This window comes from Drosophila subobscura, chromosome E (genome assembly GCF_008121235.1).
Source record: "Drosophila subobscura isolate 14011-0131.10 chromosome E, UCBerk_Dsub_1.0, whole genome shotgun sequence".
Classification (NCBI taxonomy): Eukaryota; Metazoa; Arthropoda; class Insecta; order Diptera; family Drosophilidae; genus Drosophila; species Drosophila subobscura.
The window spans coordinates 1,552,669-1,571,114 of NC_048531.1; the positions used below are offsets into that span (position 1 = coordinate 1,552,669).

The 18,446-nt window shown below is 43.5% G+C and overlaps 1 protein-coding gene across 3 annotated transcripts in view; it reads right to left on the minus strand.

Moving 5' to 3' along the window:
- The window catches only part of LOC117891859 (uncharacterized transmembrane protein DDB_G0289901), an 83,709-nt gene that overhangs the window by 56,077 nt on the left and 9,186 nt on the right, over positions 1 to 18,446 (minus strand). The gene's annotated exons all lie outside the window — the stretch shown is intronic.

The following is an 18,446-nucleotide window of genomic DNA, read 5'->3' on the forward strand; positions in this document are numbered from 1 at the left end:
AGGAGTGGGCTTGGTCGGGGACTCTGGCTCTGTTGGTTTTGTTAATTTATGCAAATTGCACGGTGACCAAATGTCTGGGGAGCGAACAAAGTACCCGTCATTAAGTAGTCTAAGCAGCGAGCGCAACAACTCATCCTATTATTGATTAAATGCTGCCATTACTCGCTGCAATTAAAATAATTAATTAAGTATCCATACAGGTGCATGCCAGTGTGTGTTCAAGACTGGGGCGTGGCATTGCAGCACCACTTATTCTTGCCTCAGATCAGCTTCCAGCCCACCATGGGATATTTGATCACATTTCCTGGCCAAAACCCATTTAACAAAAGTAGCGGAAATTACACTTCATTCATATTATAGATTCTTCACTTCTTGTTAAAATACATGTTATCTCTTCTTGTGCATCTGTGCTACTCCGGAGATCTATACATTTTCTTGATATTGGAACTCAGTGACGGAGTAAATTGCAAAAAAATAATGCCAATTTCCATTGCATTTAAGCGGTAATACCTGTCACAAATTTTGAGAACGAAATGGGAGCCTTGAAGATCCTTTGTAGAAATGTATTTAACTGTTTTTCGATGAATTCGAACAATTTCAGGAAAACCATTTGCATTAATATCAAAAATTAAATCAAAAATATTGTTTATTAATTAGTTAGCAGTTACTAATTTTTTACTCAAAAAGTTGTCAAATTCCCATAGTGGAGCCGTTTGAACGTTTGGCCACAGTTGTCGGTTCTCAGCTGTGTGGACTCCTAGACAAAGTTGGGTACGGCGTGCGGAAGGGAAAAATCAATTTGGATATGCAAATTAGCTGACATAACAATGGCAGACGCCTGTTGTCGCTGGCCAAAGTGTTAATAAATATATTAACTATGTACATACATATGTACATACATACTACATACATACATACTACATACATACATACACGACAGAGCAGCAGAAACTGACACCGTGAACCGTTAACAAGCAGACAGACATGGGCCGAAAAAGACTGCAACTACATACATACATATGTATGTACATTCAAAACTCGATCGATTTGTTCGCTCTGTTGCGAGTATGTCTGAGGTCTCTCCCCCCTTTCTCTCTGGTACATACATATGTTCATGTGTGGACTGTTGTCCGGGCGTTTTTCCGCCTGATTTATGCACTCCCCGTCATCGCTCATACGCCATGTTATCCGCCGTGCACTACCGCTGGAAATTAATTATGCAAATAACATTTTCCCCTTCCCTCCCTGGCTTTTATTTTTTATGCACAATATTGGTTGGTAGTAGTTGGTTGACAAATTGCAAATTGTCTGCCGGAGAAACATATTCTGCCGACGTTCCTGAACAAAGTCCTGCTATTTTTTTTCTCAATTTCAATTGCGTACAAATACACAATCAGCAATTGTGTGATACATTTCAAAGAAGCCATTCATATTTTTTTTTCTCTACACTTGACATTACTCGTATATAGTTCAGTTCCACATCAAAAGTAATTTTTGAAATTTCAATTGAAAAGCAAGCAATTAGGCTGTTAATTAATAAATATTTGCATCCTAAAAGGCAACGAAGCTTAAAATATTAATTACATTTTCATTCATTTGAAAATCAAATAAATGAAAATTCTGCGAAATGAAAAATACCATATGGAAAAGCATGTAGAACTATTATGTGTCCACATATGTATGTAGGTATGTACATATGTACATACATATGTACGTACATAAATATTTACATATGTACGTACATAAATATTTACATATGTACATATGTACAAAGCGAGCTGAAATCACTTTTGGCATCATCCTCTTGCCCCGAGGCCCATTTGTGCCGCAACCAACCACTCGAGGTAGGTTAGCAAGGGGAAAAGAAGACAGAAATACGCTATTTGGGGCACAGTGAACCCATTTCGCCACAAAAAAATACAAGTATCAAAGTGTCGATTCTGCTGCCCAAGTTTTTAATCCACTTTCAGATGTTTCTATGCAATCGACTGGGTTGATAGTGTATTGTGTTTTCGTTGCAAAATCAGAGTACCCATTTCTGTAAGGGTATACAGATACAAACATATTCGAACAAAAAGTGATTTTTATACCCGGTACTCGAAGAGTAAATATTGTATTTGTGGGAAATAATGGTTGCACATATGTAACGCACAGAAGGAAACGTTTCCGACCCCTTAAAGTATATGTATACAGTGGGGAGCAATGATGAGTACATGTTCACATTAACTGACTTTCGTAGCCCATAACTTCTAAACGCATAATGCAAACGTAGTCAATTTTTTTGTAGATATCAATCACTTTATCCTTAACAAATAGGCAACACCAGAAAAATACAAATGTGAAGCTTTTAAATAGCGAAAAATAAAAAACTAAAAAAAGTCGCATGTACTCATTTATGCACTTTTCGTTGTTTTCACTTTTTTAATATTTCAAAATTTTCTAATCAACAATATGCCTGCAGATTTGATGTTAAATATTTTTTTGGTTATATTCTAGTAATACTAACATCAAATTAAGACATTTCTCATAATAATCGAAGCATATTTCATGAATTTATTAAATAGTGCCTATGTTGTACCTGAGGCTGAAGAAACAAAATCTAGAAAATGTAAATATTATTGTGTAGCTCACTAAAAATGGCTATAAGACAGCTAATACTGCTGAAAAACATGGCATTAGTCAATCGGTGGTGATCAGAGTGGAAGAGACGCGAAATTTTGACCTGAAACAGCAGAGCCAAGGTTGGTCTAAGGCGCTAGCAGGCCCAAAAGCCACACTTATAATGTGGCAAATTGGGAACAAGAACTTTCTAAGTCCAAAGGATGCTCTTTTCACATAATACTATCAATTTTGGTCTAGATAGCCAAGTATGGCCATCGTACCACCACCTGAAACATTTTTACACCATTTTACATCTACCGGCATGTTTCACGTGGTAGGTAAATAATGGTAAAGCAAACCCGAAAATTTCAAACTAGCATACAAATTTGACCACGGATGATTGAGAACGTGTTATCAGGTCTGATGAGTCCAAATAATCATATGGGTGGCAGTAGTGTTAGCGTAAGTCCGAAAAAAGGCTTTAAGGACATCATATCAAGCAAACCATGATACATGCCGGTAGATGTAAAATGGTGTAAGTATGTTTTAGGCGGTGGAACGATGGCCATTCTTAGCCATCTAGAACAACATTGATAGTATTATGCGAAAAGAACCTCGTTGGGCCTCAGCAAGTCCTTGTTACTAAATTGCGACATTATTAGTGTGGCTTTTGGGCCTGCTAGCGCCTTAGACCAACCTTGGCTCTGCTGTTTCAGGTCAAAATTTCGCGTCTCTTCCACTCTGATCACCACCGATTGACTAATGCCATGTTTTTCAGCAGTATTAGCTGTCTTATAGCCATTTTTAGTGAGCTACACAATAATATTTACATTTTCTAGATTTTGTTTCTTCAGCCTCAGGTACAACATAGGCACTATTTAATAAATTCATGAAATATGCTTCGATTATTATGAGAAATGTCTTAATTTGATGTTAGTATTACTAGAATATAACCAAAAAAATATTTAACATCAAATCTGCAGGCATATTGTTGATTAGAAAATTTTGAAATATTAAAAAAGTGAAAACAACGAAAAGTGCATAAATGAGTACATGCGACTTTTTTTAGTTTTTTATTTTTCGCTATTTAAAAGCTTCACATTTGTATTTTTCTGGTGTTGCCTATTTGTTAAGGATAAAGTGATTGATATCTACAAAAAAATTGACTACGTTTGCATTATGCGTTTAGAAGTTATGGGCTACGAAAGTCAGTTAATGTGAACATGTACTCATCATTGCTCCCCACTGTATATTCTAGATCATTAGCCGAGTCGATTGAGCCTTGTCTGTCTGTCCGTCTGTCCGTCCTTCCGTCCATTTGTCCGTCCTTCCGTCCATTTGTCCGTCCGCCCGTCCATCTGTCCGTCCGTCCGTCCGTCTGTCTTGTTTGTCGGCCAGTTCTCAGAGACTATAAGAGCTAGAGCCACCAAATTTTGTCTCCAGACTGCTGTATGCTCACACCAGTGTATTTCAAAAATTCCGCCACCGCAAACGGGCGAAAACCCAATTTTGAAGATAAAAGAAAACTAAAAACGCCATTCCGTAGGGAATGATCATATCTATCAGATCACCAAATCCGGATCCGATTGGATCATTATTATAGCCACAATGAATAAATTAATTTGCAGTGGCCAAACCCACCCCGTCCCGCAGCTTATATTTGTTTTTTACACATTCTCTCATTCACACTCTGCTTCGCGCAGTTTGTGGCCTCTGCCTCTGCCTCGTCTCTGCCTCTGCCGGGACTCTGCAGTGTGTGGCTCTAGGAAAGGGGGGCGAGCTAAAGGAGCGTGTTGGCGTGAGTAGTGTTGTTGATGTAGATGTCAGATGAAGAAAAAATGTAAAATTTGACAAAACACCGCTAAGGTGCATACGTAGTACTGAGTGCCGGGTATAAAAGTTGTGACGCGTAAGAAGCGTCTCACACGTCTCTTCTCGTTTTATGTTTGAGTTTGCGGCTTTAAATGTGCCACACGTCCGTCTCTGGCTGTACTGCGCTCTCCTCCCCCGCCGTCGAGCTGGGTGGTTGTCGTGCTTTGCGGGTGGTCGGTTGTCATACACACACACACACACACATATATATATATATACACACACACACACACACGCCTCTATTTCTCTATCTGCCCCACTCTGTTGTTTTCTCTTGTTAACTTGTTCGCTTGTCGTTTCATGTCGTTCCATTCGTCTCGTTTCATGACGTGCTTTCATGTCGCTAAATTTGATTTTGTGTCGCAGACAGCACGGCAGCCACAGCAACGAAATTATGGCCATTAAATTGGCTTTTCAATTGTGGGGCATACCCCATGTCAACCCCATGTGTGTGGACTGCAAATAGAGTGGGCAGCGCCGCAGGTTGTATCTGTATCTGCTCGTTCATTTATTATTGATATTAGCCACGCATTCATTATAAATGACAAATTTTCCATTTGCTTTGTGTGTCGCTCTTTGGACGGTTTAATCTCATTTTCCCCGCTATTTGTCTCTCCCACCCGTACCACAGCACCACTCCATCCCGCTCCGACTCTTGTTTATTAGCCACATATTTACTAAATTTTTTGTAATTTCACACTCGAGTGCCTTAAATGCTTAATAATATGTCACTTCACGGCGAAAGGCTTGCGGGTAGAGACAAAGAGACAGAGAGCTTTATGACTGTGGCGCCACAGCGTCACGTCGCACGCTCGACTGCCGCCTAGAGGGGCAAAACCATATGTAGAGTGTGACTTAATTGATGGATTCGGAACGGAGCGGTACGTCGGAGCGGCTGAGCGGTAGAAGGGAGGGGTAAATTTGTGTTTGAAACAATTACGAGTTGATAGATAAATTTGTGTTGACGATAACAACCCCTTTGGTCGTTCAATGAAAATACACTTTCTTTTTTTAGCCACAATTTTCGATAATTTAAATTTTATTTTACCCGCAATTCCTTCCTTGAACTTACATTACCCTTTTGTCTTTCCACCTATCGTTCCAATTCTAGCACAAGGATCAGCTCTGAGCAAGTTTCTCAAAAAAAATACTCACTCTCTCCCGCTCTCTCTTGCTCCCCAACATTAAAAGTACGGCCATATGCATATTATGTAGGTAGAATACTAAAATGATAGGAATAACGGACAGCACAGTCAGCAGACCTAAAGATACTGAAATAATCATACATTTGACTGGTGATTAATGCTCCTCAAAGTAGGTTTTATCTTCTTGTGATGATTATCAACTCGTGAAATTCACTATTCATATTTTTCATGTTCCGGTTCGTTCAACAGCAACTTTCCTTTCCTTTTCCATGGCCTTTCCATTCAATCGTCTTCTATTAAAGGAAAAACTGTTCCAATAATTTACATCAAGTGGAAAATAGGAGCCTTTGAGTCCTCTGTCTATGTGGACATTGTGCGTCATGTCCAAGCTGTTGCCACCACCCCACTGCACCGAACAGCACTTCAGAGTACCACCATCATCACTCCGCTCCCCTTGCTGGCACCATCACCCTCACTACCCTCTCCCAACCCCCTCAGCGGTAGCCAGCAGCAGCAGACAGAGGGCGACCTTTTATGGCATTGGGATATGGACCCCTGCGGTCGTTTGCATTGCAAAGCGTGCACAGAGTGTTTTGTGGGGTGGAAGAGGAGGAGGAGAGAGTGCGCACGGCAGGGGCTGGATGATGGAGAGATGATGAGGGGGCTCGGGCAGCCATGACTGTGCCGAGCAGAGCTGTGGCTGTGGCAGGGCGGGGCAGGGCAGGGGCTAACATGATTTGCACGCTTCGTTGCTTCGGTTGCATTTAACATGCCCCGCGGAGGGTGCTCGGACACCCGGAACAGACGGTGAGTAGAGCAGGGGAACTGATGGCGTGTGGTTTTTGCCGCCGTTGCGGTTTCAATTCAAGTGACCGTCCGTCCCCTTGCCCGTTCCGTCCAGTCCAGTCCAGTCGTCGTCGAAGTGGAAGTGGAAGTCCCGTCCATCCACTACCCGCATTCAAGCCTTTGCCTCTGCCCCTGTCCCTGACCATCCATCCATTCCACTTCGTCAGAGTCCGTGCAACGGGCCGCATTTGGTTACAATTTGGTTTTTGTGCTGCGGCGCCGCAAAACGCGTTTCGTTCTTGCGGCTGCTGTTGCTGCTGCAATTTCGTTTCGTTTTCAGTTTTCGTGTTATGCATGTTGCAGCGCCATAAAGTGCCCCGTCGCCCGTGCCAGTGGCACTGCCTGTGCAACAGCGGCGATGCAGGCAATGGCAACTGGCAGGCCAAAAGTAAACTGCAAACTCAATATGGAAATAAATTATGACACTAATGCCACAAACGAACGAGACAAGATCGAATTTTCCTCGTTGTTTTCGCTGTTGTTGGTGCTGCATGCGCTCTCTGTTGTGTCGTATAAATTATTTAGCGGCGCCTAATGGCAATTAGTTGCAAGAGACACGCGGCAAATACACCGAAATACGGAATGGGGTGGATGCTCAACAATTGCATACCCTGGCATGGGACACTCAAGAGTGGGTAGTGGAAAATATCCAAACTATATCAATAGATATCTATCCATACATACATACATACATATGTATGTATATAAATATATGTACATATATACATACATATATGTATAGACAAATGGACCCCCGTTGGAGTATATTTTGTGTGTACATAGTATGTTGTTTGTTTGTGAATTTTTTCAGTGAAAAATCAGAGAATGTAAGATCTTTTGACACGATAAAGTTTCCTTGTAGGGGGTACTAATGTCTATCCATTTGAATGGATGAATCAATTTCTCGTTCCCCCACCAGAACGGGCCCTGTGGCATATGCAAACCAAAACTCTTGGGACAGTTGGGGCGTGGCTCTGCGTGTCGTAAATGCTTCATTTGGAATGCACATAAATTATAAGCCAAACAGAGAGCGACACACACGCACGTATCGGAGAGCAAACAGTTCTCTCCCGACACTTACTCCCTCCTCTGTCCACTTGTACAAGACAGCTGTAAAAATTTATCGATAAATGTTTAATAGCTCGATAGGCACTTTTCTAGATAGCGCGATAGAGCTAGGGAAGAGAAGGGTAGGGGCGAACGAATGCGCATAAATAAATAAATGGAAACATAAATAAATAAACGAGCCAAGGAGCAAAGTGTGGAAAGAACGTAAACCAAACACAGAACAGCACACATACACGTACACAAATGTGTACATTTGTACATACACTCGAGTCCAAGTCGAAGTAGATGGCATTCCCTTCCCCCACACTAGCCCCTACCTCCACAACACCAACACACCACACACCCATTCGATATGAACGCCATACGAACACAACTCTCCTGTGGAATTGCAGGGAGGGGAGGGGGAGAGAGAGCAGTATTTAATATGAACAAACATGCGACGAGCGTGTAAATATTTACTAATGAACAATATTTACTTTGTTATTAAAGTAGTCGGGGTATATTGGTGGGAGGGGAGAGGTGACTGCTGGAAGGGGCAGCGAGAGATACTACGCTCTGTGCAGGAGAGCGGGGTGAGGGATAAGGGAGAGCCTTTGGCGTGTTAATGGCTGTGCCAGAGGTGTCTCTGCCTCACTCTCCCTCTCACTCCATCACCACTCGATGTTGTGATTTGTGGCGTGAACTCAGGCCGAAACCAGAGAAGACCTACCCGAGTGGAGAAGGAGGTAAACAGAAGAGAAGGTAGCTACCAAAGGCATGCTGAATAGAAGGTAAGACAGTCCAAGGGTATACAATGCGCATTCATACCATGCCTCTCCCCTCACCATATGTACCTTGCTCAAGCCTTGTGGTGGAGCAGAGTGAGAGGTAAGAGGAGAATATGGTAGCTGCCATACGGTCATAAACAACTTGATTTGAGGCAGTTCGTACTTCTACTCCACTCGTCCTCCTCTGCTGCTGCTGCTGTTGCTGCTTTCCACACACTCAGTCTCTCTTTCCACATTCGCTTCACACTTCACACGAACACAGGCAGACGGGGAGAGCGAGCGTGAGCTAGAGATGGGGGAGAGATAATTGCCCTGAAGGGCAAACCCAATCCATAGTGACAAAAGTGGCATTACTTTTCAATTTCAAGCCAACAGCATTCGACAGTAGCTCCCCCTCCCTTTGTCTATGTCTCGCCCTGCAACGGTATAATCAAAGCATGGCAATCGTTTAAAATTTATTTTAATTATGCCAAATCCTGTTCGTCACGTCAACCCTCCCCTCCCCCATCGCTCCCCCTCCCCTAGCAACGAAACACTGCAGAGAGGACGACGAAGCAGCGTGCGATAGGGCGAGCATCGGGTCCCCAATTTTAAGTTTTAAGTATCAGAGCGAAGAATAAGAGGACGAAGGAAAGCAACAGAAGCAGTAACCAAGGGTTAATGTTTGTGAGCGCGGGGGGGAGAGAGAGAGCATGAATCATGCATTGTACGACGTTCCCCTGCTGACACAACTCCCGCAAAAGTGTTGAGACAAGGGATCGCATTCGCATCACTACGAAACGGAACGGACCGAAGCCGAGTGCAAAGAGGGAGAAACAACCCAAGGCACGAACGGTGCTCGGGTGGTCGGGGTGAGGTTTTTCTGTATGCAAGACCTGTTCCATTATAATTATGACCCTCATCAAAAATATTTGACTCAAGCGGTTTGTTTCCATTTCCTCACTCCACTCCTCCCCATCACAAACATCTTCCGACCGGGCCGGGCTGGGGACAGACATACAGACAGACGGCCCTTTTTTTGCTTTCATAATTTCATTGAGGATAATTTGAAAATGCGCTACGCCAGGAATGGACCCTGGGACCCTGGAAATATCTTCCTTAGATTTTTATGGCGAAAAGCGATTACGCAGCAGTGAAGGGATGGCTGGAAGGGGAGGGAGGTAGAGTGCCAAAATAACGATTAACATAGGATGAAGAGAGGCATGGAGGCTGAGGGATAAGGGAGAGCTTAAGGGTTGCTAGTGCTGCTGCACTTCTCCCTTTCACGAGGGTTGCTTTCCCCTTGCACGACTGTCTACGCATAAGTAATGAATGGCAACTGACGGAATAGCAGGCAAATTTGACTTTCCCCCTTGGGATATTTGCGCACGCTTTTGATTGACTGGATTTTCGGTCTAAATGCAAGAGGGGGAATCCGAATGGAGTTCCGCTCCGTTTCGAGGGCACGGACAGCTGCACATAGCAAAGTGAGAGCTGGCGAGCGAGGTAGAGGGAGAGAGAGGGCAGGACAGGAGATGCGGTTACCGTAATCAACGGCAACACAACAACAGATTTGTAGCATTCTCCCGGAATTATGAGAACAACCTCTCCTCTCCATCCGAAACACACACCGAATGCGACGCGTGTTGGCTGCCGCCTTTTATTGTTGTTTGGCTTGCCTTTCTGTGCAAATATTTGGCCCAGAGGAAGAGCAGAAATTTGCAAATTAAATGATCCCCGGTCAAAGGAGTGGCTCGGCTTAAAAAAAAGCTTTGCCCCTGCGATAGACAATTATCCAGAATCCAGAACGAGCATAAGGAGAAAATTGCAACCTGAACTGAGCACAGACGTCGCCTAAGAGCGCATGTCAGCAAAAATTATTTTCCAATGAGAAAAAAAACTTGTAAATCAGCAAAACTTATTTACTTTCTTATAGAGTAGCTTAGAAGTAAAGGGTGACCGCACCAACTCTCTCGATGGGCTAGCAATGCTCCTAATAAATCTTGAATCTTATTGATTTTTACCATTTCTTCCAGTGTTTCTCTTACCCTTTCCCTTCTACAATGATTGGTTGTGTTGGCTTTTTGCCCACTGTCCACGTTCGCCTTCCATAACGAGTAGGAGCGTGTGAGACGCTTCTTACGCGTCACAATTTTTATACCCGGCACTCAGTTTGTATTAAAATGTGCATACTTACATATGTGCATATGTACATACATACACATATGTACATATGTATGATGTAACCTTAGTCAATATGTACATATGTGCATGCTTACATACATATGAAACCTTGATATTTTAAAAATGTTCACATCAACCCGCCACCCTCCCCCATAGTGCATGAGGCAGAGTGTGCGAGCGAGATAGAAAAAAAGCAATAATCAAGTATAAGAGGTGTTGGAAGGGGTGGGGGGAAGCCACAGCAAATGAATTTATTTATTCTTGCTATATGTACATATATACTTTATTGGGGGATCTGATAGATATGGATTATTTTAGATAGATTTTGTCTTATCTTCTTGGATATTGAAGATTTTTGCTCTATGTGGGGGCGGAAGTGGGCGTGGCTAACTTTGTAAACAAACTTGATTCAGTGTAATATTATATGAGTCTTAACACAAAATTTGGTGACTAGTTCTTATAGTTTCTGAAAAACAGAAACTCTTCGAGTGAAATGTATCCATTTTAATCTTCGAGTACCGGGTATAAACTAAGCATGGAAGAAGAAAACTCTACATGTGAAAAACAACATTATCCAGCCCTCGTCGACCCTCTCCTTTCGCTTTTCTTCCGTCTCTTTGTTTTCCCCCTCGAGGGATTCCAAGCGTGTAATGTATGCTTTTCATGTGTGTGCTTTTTTTGTTTTTTCTGTCTTTGCTTAGCATGGATGTTTGCTACATCCCTTTTCCGGAATCCCGCCACGGTTAGCAGGGAGAGGAAATCATTTAGCTGCCCAACTGCGACAAACTGACGACATGTCCTGACCATGCAAAACCTTTTGACACCAGGACTCCGAACTGAAAGAGGGACAGAGCCTCTGTTCATTTATTTACACTTTTTTCGTTATTTCTTTCTCTCCCGTATTCCTCTTGTCTCTTGGCGCTTCGAGCCATCTCCTATGGCAACCACCGTGCGAGTAACAGATAAAAGGTTTTTTTCTCTTTTTTTCGCTGTATTTTTGTATTTTGCTAAAACAAAGGCAGAGGTGCGCCGGAGATGCCACGGAGCACGTCCGCAAAGATGTTGGACATGGAGGATACGAAATATTGTGTTTGTGTGTGGGGGGTGGGGGGTTATGCGGGGCCACTTAATTAGATTATGCGCCAGCGTGCCCTGACGCACACTCCCATCCCCCTTCCCTGACTCGATATAAACCACTTGGATAATTAACCGCGAAAGGTGAGCGTAATGTAGAGGCGGAGAGGGGGAAAGGTGGAATAATGTTGATTAATGTGTCGCTGGGATTAATTACTGATAATTGTTGCAAATATCAGTGCCCAGGCAGGAAGAATGAGAAGAAAGGACACTCTGTAACTAATTTGGGTTTTAAACAACGCAAAGGAAAATGGAAAAACTCGGGTGAAAGGCAACGAGATGAAGGACAAATTTGCGCAGCTGTCTCGGAAAGAGACAGCCACAAAGAAGCGGCAAGCAGCGCCGGAGGGATATGGACAAATATGCTTAGTAAGTAAACAAGGGGAGGAATGTGGAAGAGGAAAGACAGGACAATGCGGCACGTATAATTACATAGACGACACCTTTTGTCAGGCAACAGCAGCCGGAGGAGTAGGGGTAATAACAATGAGGATGCGGATGATGGTACGTAGGTTTTGTCCAAATCCTGAAACTGCAATCAATTTCAGCTTCCTCCCCTCTCTCACTGGACTATTCCTAAAATATACAGAGAACAGGAAACAGGGACAAGGAGAATTGGATTGGCCAGAGGGTGGCGTTCCTCGAGTCCCAAGGGACGGCCCTGCGATTCCTTCACTCCCTCCACACCCGTTCTGCTTCACACTTTCCCTCTCCACCATCCCTTGGCTTTTGGCGTATTAAATGCTAATTTTCATTTGATTGAGTGTTTGTCGTGGTTCGGGTAACAGGACCAGGACCCGGACTAGAACCAGTCCTTCCACTCGACACCCAGGCCAGCTTTGCGCAGCGAAGCGTAGTGCAACAAAAAATGCCAAGTGGCATGAAAATTAATTGATTTGCAGATTAATTCCATCAACAATGTGCGAAACAGGGAAACAGTGGCCGTGGAGAGCAACTGCTGCAGAGTCAATCTCCTCGACGCGACCCGGAACCAACACTTTTTAGTGCCTGCCGGAGTGCCACTCGAATAAAATATCGAATCGACTTGAGCCCCTTGACTTTTCCCTTGTGTGCTCTCCGCTCAATGCTGGTCGGCATCCGGATTTGGCTCCGGATATCCATTCGTTCTATCTCAAGTGTCCGCAAATGCCAAGCTCAGCATTCAGATCCTCATCCTTATTCCCATTCCCATCCGCACGGACACACGTGCATGCATATGAACATATGTATGTATGTACATACTCGCATAATTTGATATTGAATAAGAGAAACGCCAGCCGAGAGTATGAATAAGTAAAATGCCAATACAGTTACAGAAAAAAGACATGCATAACGGGGCGGGGGGCCGATTTGTATGTACATACCTAGAGATGGCATCGTGATTCATGGCTTTGTGGCTTAAATGATGTATGTATGTAAATGTTGCAGAAAACTATCAATCGATTGGGAAAAACAGTTCCCGAGCGCATCTACCCAATTCATGCTGAATCCACATCCACGATAGCTTCTCAGTTTTAATCACGAATCACGCTCGCATCATCCGTTCCGCTTTCAGAACGTTGAATGCGGAGGGCATGGAGTGGAGGCCGTGGAGGCAAGTGGCAGCAGTGCTCGAAGCGAATGAAAATCAGACCAGCAACAGGGATTGGATTGGGTCTGGTCGATGGCCAGTCCAGGGCAAACGGGGAGACTGGAGCTGTGGTTTGGGGTTCGCTGTATGTATGTATGTACATATGTACGAGTATATGTATGTACTTACTACATAAATATGTATATTCTGTATGCTGTTTGGCATGCAAATTGTGTGCTGCGCCGTTCTGGCTGGCCCAGTCATGTTCGCGAGGGGGAAGCGGTGTGTGGGCTGCGTCTCTGGCGCGTTTCCAGTTCAATGCACAAAGACTTGTACATACACGAAGAACTGGCAAAGAACCAGCAAACAAATAGCAGAGGGAGAGAGCGTACAGTATAGAGGGAAGAAGAAGTGACAACAACGACGATGTTGGCAGCGTCTTCAGCTGTACACACACACATACACACATACTCAAACACAGATATTGCTGATGCCTATCTAAAAGCATATTAAGAGTCTGCAACAACAGCAACTGCAACTACAACAACTGTGGTAAGTGTGTAAGTGTAAAATGATCAGCAAGTTGCAAAATGCAACACGAGACGAAGAGAGAGCCAGAGGGGGACGGGACCCGTGCCATGCCATGGATGATGTGGATGGATGGATGCAAGTTGCATCAGGCAGAAGGTGGGGCAGTCCCATTAAATTCCAAAAATTGGCACACGATTTATGGAGAGCTGGTAAACTAAACAAACTGTCTTGGTGTAACCTTACATTTAATACACCTTGGGGGATGGTACAGGACAGGACAGTTTTTTTTTAAGAAGAAGATGGAATGCAAATGTTCCATAAATTCTTTTTGAAGGCTTTCCAAAAAGGTATGAATTGTTTAAATTGAAAGGCTGAAAGTGTCTCAAAAAAGTTGTGAAATTGATGAGGTGCGGCACTACTATTTCATTGAACACAACTGTATGTACATACATATGCACATACATATGCACATACATATGAACATACATACATTCATATGTACATATGTAGACATGTAGCGACATGGCGATGTACATACATATGTATGTATGTACATATGTATATTCATAGATACACACGGGCCACAGTGTGTAGGCAGGGAGCGAGGTGGGACGGCAGTGGCACACGTACACCCACTCGTTCATTCAATTCGAAATGCCTGAAGGCAATATTAAAACAATTCCACACACCCTCTCATCCCCAACAACAACCAACCAGAAACCACTACACACCCCTTCCCAGCGCCCATCTTACAACTCGGAACGGCAACTGTTGGCTGGATAACCATTTTGGTCTGTGCCGAAAATAAAATCTATTGTCTGCCAAAAAGTTAACGCACTTTATTGCCATTGTTCGCTCCCGGCTGCAGGGAACGAACGGAGAATGGACAGGGGAAGGAGGATGAGATACCATGCTCTACTCAAGTTCTATTCCAGTCATTTGTCAAGTGAGCTCTCTCCCTCTTTCTTTGTCTTCGTAAGCTTTGCGGTAAAGCAAAATATGTAAAGTCAAAATGAAAAGAAGAAAAGCCGTTAGCTCGGCATACCCTTTTGCATACACATACATACATACATATGTACATATGCATGATTTGTTTTGGTTTTGTTGGATTACTTGCCTTAAAGTTTCGTATTTTTAACAGAGAATTCCCCTTCCTGTAATTTCTTCCCTGCAGTGCAGTCATCTTGTGAAAATCAGAATACTCTCCGCAAGGGTATAAAAACACAAGCAAAGAGAAGCCGAAGATGCATGAGAAGGCGAGAAGGAGCAAGGAGAAAAAAATGTTGGCAATACAATATTTTGCCATTATGTCGAACAATAACAAGTCGACATAAGTAGATGCCAGCGACGGATGGTCGTGGGGAGGGGTGACTGGGACTGCAGAGGGAGAGACCCAGACAGCAAGAAACGAGAATCGAAGCAAAGGCAAAGGCAGAAGAGCCAGGCAGAGCGAATAGCTGCCAATTTCAGGCTTAAGTGTTCTTTTCTGGCTCTCATCCTCCTCCCGTTTTCCTCTCTTCATCAACGGACCGACCGACCGACACTCCTCATCAGATAATGGGCTACAAGACATTGAGCCAAAGAGCAACGACGCATATGAAATTTAATACCACTTCACCTTTATTCTTTTTTCTCTTTTCTGCTTTGAGCGGCATCTGCTCCTTGCTCCATCTCCCTCCCTCGCGCCATGTGCCTGTGCACTCTTCGCTCTTTTGACCAGAGAAGACAGCAGCAGCAGTGCTTGAGCGCTTTATTAAGCGCGTATTTACAGCAAGGAAAATGATTTTGTGGGTTAATGAATTCACCACCGCTGTGTTGTGGAAAAGCCATCGAGGGAAATGCGGTCACTTCGTGGACAACAGCAGGGAGAGAGACGTTGTGTAGTGTGGGGTGGGTAAAATAATGAATTAACAAACACAATTCTAATTTTATGCCTCCACGAAAATGAGGCAAGAATTAAACAAAGAAGGAGAAACGAGTGCGCACACAGCCAAACACACGCATACATATCGCATGAGCAGGCACAAACAATTCGAAAGACGGTATAAAGATTGTCAGGGGAGTTGAATTGAAAAAGAAACTCAACGAGAAAAAGGAGAGAGAGAAAGAACACACAAGCGAAACCCAGAGAACTTCGTCTTCTCTCTCAGTCTATGCCAAAGGTGATGGAGAGGGAAGCACAAGAAACACAACAAAAGGAAAGCAACTGGAAAGAAGGCAAAACGAGATGGAGAAGCACAGTGCGGACTGCGGGGGGGGGGGGGGGACACACACATTAATATTAAACAAAAAGTGGATGCAACAGAAGCGCCAGATGGGGTACGGGGAGGACTGCCAGCCAAATGGGAAGCGAAATATAAACGACAAAGTTCGCTCTGTCCTTAGCTCCCTCTCCCGTTGCTCCACAAGGAGATAAAGATGAGGAGTAGGGGAAGAGGAGAAGAGAAGTTGCTCCTTGTGTCTGGGCCTATGTGTTTGTGGTGTGGCGGAGAGTAGGATAGCGGAGGGCAGAGCAGAGCCCATGGCAAGCCCTCTTTGGACAATTTCAGTGGCAGCCACGACGTATCCACTGCTTTTAGCTGCTCTGGCAGGGGGAAATTTGGAGGAGCAAAAACTTTGACAATGAAAGCCAGAGTCAAAGGAGCGTTGCCACAACAACAAAAGAGGGAACATTTTGAATATGGAACCCACATAGAAGTGACTCTACTCCTCACTCGTATGGGATGCAATCCAATCCAATGTAAATATGTATCTGCATTTCTATGGTGGCTTTCATGGTTGCGTGCCAAGTAAATCCGCACTCGGAAAGTGTTCGCAAATCCTAAAGTATTTGACGGAGAACACCATGATAGAGTTCAGATGCCACCGTACTCATCCTAAATGTTTTCCCCATATGTTGGATTATACTTATAATTATTGTTATAATTATCTCACGTCGAACAGGATGTTCGTAGGCATTGCAAGCGGTAGAACGGTCATAATTAGACGAATTTCATTTTAAACTTTTTTACCATAATTATACACCTCTTGACGACCTCCTCTATAACTGGTGACAAAGTCGTTTTTTTCCAGAATCCAAGCGATGTGCCCTTGACGACCGATTCATACTCAGAATTAAGCAAAAGTTAATGCAATATTATAAGCTAATTTCTGTTAACTGAAAAATGTCTCATTCATTTGTTTAGATATTTTAATGTTAGAAAGACTTTGAGGAATAACTTTTCTCAAGAATCATATTTCTTGTAGGAGATAATAGTAATCTTAAATTAGTATTAATTTGCTAAGAAAAATAAACTTTTGCGTATTTGAATAGGTTTTCACATAGAAAGTTAATGAAATGATTTGCCAATATTGTATTTAATTAATTTTGATAAAAATATGTCGACAGAATTACATGGAAAAGGCCTTTGTCGACCTCGTCTGGAAATGGGTCTCGCCATGTGCTCCACAGTCGAAGCATTTGCCCGAGAGAAGTCGTTTTGTTTGGCTTAATTGAGCGTCGTAAACATCTGAGTGGCTGGGGGCTGACGATCGAGCCGGAAGCATTTGAATGCCATTAAAAGTGCATCAAAAGCCAAAGAAAAGCTTCACACAAACTGGAAGCATGCGATTGGGGATCGGATCGTAATGTGATTAATTGCTGGCGGACACACTCTCCATCGGATCGGCCAGACAGGCGGGGTGGAAGGGGGCAACAAATTGTAATCCGATACGGGGGACTCTGAAAGAAATCGATTCGAAAAAATCGAAATCCAAAACAAGTCGCATTTGTTGTTAACTGGTTTGCTTGGGCAACAAAAACACAAAACTTCCACGCGGCGTCTGAAGAATGTGCAATTGAAACTAATTCGGTTAAGTGATGTGGATGTAGCTGTGGAGGGGGAGGGGCCCCCAGTTGGAGCATAAATTCACGATTCGGCCTCCCGTCCATGGATGTCGGTTAGGGGCTGGTGGCTGCTGTCTGGCTGTGCTGGCATGCTGTGAAACAAGTTGCAAGTTTGGCTAGTCGAGCTGCACGCACACAGCATGCAACAAATTTTTCAGCATTTTTATGGAGCTGCTGTGCTGCTGCTGCTTTCTGAGCAAACAGTTGCAGTTGCCACAGCAGCAGCCACAGTCGAAGCAGCCACAAAAAATTAACAGACAAAATTAACACCGAATCAGCTGCGCGAGTGGTCATTTTCATTAGCTATAATCTCGTTTACACAAAGATACTTTTCGCAGCGCAAACACACAGATTCTACTCCCATTCGTGACAACAATTTGCCGTTACTCGTTTACCACACAACTATTGGCTCCAACTCCTGGTGGAAAAGACTGTTAAGGAGCAGCAGCAATACCCCTCGCAACCCCTCCTTCTATTGAATATATGTACGACGGCAAGTGCATCACTAAAATAAGTTGAGAGGGGGCGGGCGGTCTGTTGAAGCAGCCTTTTAGCATTGTTTTTTTTCCGTTTTCATTTTATTTTTTTATACCCGGTACTCGAAGAGTAAATAGGGTATGTTGTATTTGTGGGGAATAACGGTTGTATGTAACGCACAGAAGGAAACGTTTCCGACCCCATAAAGTATATACATATATTCTTGATCAGCATCAATAGCCGAGTCGATAGAGCCATGTCTGTCTGTCCGTCCGTCCGTCCGTCCTTATGAGCGCCTGGATCTCAGAGACCATAAAAGCTAGAGCCACCAAATTTTGCATCCAGACTTCTGTATGCCCACACTGTTACAAGTGTGTTTCAAAAAT